The sequence below is a fragment of the Orycteropus afer genome, unplaced genomic scaffold (assembly GCF_000298275.1).
Source record: "Orycteropus afer afer isolate SDZICR_OR568_19922 unplaced genomic scaffold, OryAfe1.0 scaffold01243, whole genome shotgun sequence".
In the NCBI taxonomy this organism is placed as follows: Eukaryota; Metazoa; Chordata; class Mammalia; order Tubulidentata; family Orycteropodidae; genus Orycteropus; species Orycteropus afer.
Genome location: NW_006922830.1, coordinates 178,338 through 180,837, shown reverse-complemented (window position 1 = coordinate 180,837; position 2,500 = coordinate 178,338).

Genomic DNA, 2,500 nt, shown 5'->3' with positions numbered 1-2,500 from the left:
ACCCATGTACTTGAGCATGTTATCAGGAGGGACTAGTCCTTGGAGAAGGCTATATGGTGCTTAGTAAAGTAGAAGGTCAGTAATAAAGAGAAATGTCTCAAGGAAATGTGTGAACATACTGGCTACAACCTCTGGCTCTTTTCAATGATAGTGAGGATGATGCTGGACTGGACAGTGTTTAATTCTGCTGTCCATTTAGTCACTATGAGCCAAAATTCAATCAACAGCACCAGTATTAACCCTGAAAACCTCATAACCAATTTCTCAAAGGAGAAAGCAATCGCAGCAATATCAACCAGGGAAAATGGGAAATGTTACGGTGGATGACTGACCCTCCATCTTCATCCTACCTCAATGCAAAGAATCACAAAAGGATTTGGGGAGACTCGTATTATGCTCTAGGTGATTTAGGATCTCAGAATTAAACATCAAATACTGCCTTCTAAATGGACAAAAATTAAGGAGGAGAAATTAAACAGAGTAGGAAAGAAAAGCTTGAAAGGTAGGCTGCAAATTAGGGAGTAGATGTTCTAGAAGACGTAGGTCTCAGAAAGGACTGTTACAGCGACATATGCTCTATAAAGTGCAAAGTGTCATTTGGAAGGTAAGACTTGTGGAACTGTGAGACTCAATACTCCAGAAGACTCTCTCATGCGGTCTTCCAATCACTATCTATTTGGTTTAAGTAACATCTATTCTGAAGAAAATATTAATTTATGTAGTAGCTAATTTTAAAAATCAGGGTTATTGATTTTAATATAAATACAGGCAAATCTATCCTTTATAGGGGCCAGGTTGCTTATTTAGCTTCTAAAGAAATGTGGGCAGTGTTGTGATTGTATATTGTTATGGGGTCAGTGGTGTCACTGTGTGGTTTGGGATTTGGAAGGAATGAAACTGGAAAGTTAGTGACAAGAATGCCTAAGGAAGAGGTATGTGGATAGATCTCTCTGAACAGACAAAAAATATGAAGGTATTTGTGTTCCATGTGAATAATCCCCAAAGAGTGTCCTTAGCAGAGAAAGGATTTAATAGTCAAGGTGATAGGATGACCTGTTTTGTGCATAACAGTTAGCTTCTTTCTCCAGTTACTGCAGTCATTGCCCAATGAGCTCATAGATGGAGTGGTGCATGGTTGCAATGATGGAGATTATGCATAAGTTCAATGACATGAATTTGACCTCAACGAGGTCAACCTGGCTACTGCTGAGTGCACAATCCTCAAACTGCAGAGATCCCCATTGAGTACTAGTGTGATGCCATTCCCCTTAGTGAGCTGCCAGCTGTTTGGCAGATTGATTACACTGGGCAGTTTCCATCATGGAAAAGACAATGTCATTCTTATAGGACTGCACATTTACATGATCAATGATTTTGTTTTATTAAAAAAATGTTTAGCCAAAATTAGTATCCATCCAACTATGGAATAAAATTACTATCTGTGGAAATCCAGAATGGTTAAATCCACCATGATTAGCTTCCACACGCACTGCTTCTGATGTATAGGTTAGTGTATAAAATTTCAAAGACAAGAAAACACCCTATACAACTCAAAATTTTAAGCACTTTCTTTTTTTTCTGTATGTTCTCTGATATTCTGATGTTATTAAATAGGATATGATTAGTTATTTTTATAAAATCCTGTTTCTCCTGTTATAACTTCCTAATCTTGGTTTACAATATAATTATATATATTAATATTGTATTTCTTACATTACATTCTTATTAAACTTACATCTATAACTCAGAACTTAGAAATATGGGATACTATAATTCAGATGAGAAATAGAATTATTTTTATTAAACAAATTACAAATTCTGACAAATGTTATGTTTTCACATTATTTAATTGCATATATGTTTATGAAATTTTGAGATAATTAAGCAGGCTATACTCCCAGAAGCAGGACATTAGATTTCAGAAAATTTAATTTATTAACCAATGGCACATAGCTAATTAGCATCTGTTCTGGTTACCTAGTGCCACTCTGAAAGGAATATGCCACAATTGGGATGCTTGAACAAAGAGGAATTTATTCTCTTACAGTTTGGGAGGCTAGAAGTCCGAGTTCAAAGTGCCAGGCTCTAGGGGCCGTATGAAAGCCCCTCAACCTTGGGCTGCAGCTCTGCCTCTTGCTCCTGACCCACTGAAGTTAGAGATATCTCTTCATTCAGACAGCTGCTGGCTGCTGAGGCTGACAAGCCCAAGGTTGACAAGTAAAAAGTCGTAGTCCTGATGTTGCCAAACCACACAGCAGGCCATTAATTCAAGTCCATTGAAAGTCTCAAAGTTGGCAGGGTATGGCAGGCTGCTGAACAACGACTGGGCTATATGCATGGTTCCAGCGTGGCATAAGCTAGAGACTGTTCCCAAAACTGTTTCTTATATACAGGAATCAGACCACATACCCAAAGGCAGCTACTCAGCTGTTCACAGTAGATTCCACCATGGAGTTAATTACCAGTCTCATCATGGGGAATACTACATCCAGCTGCCCAG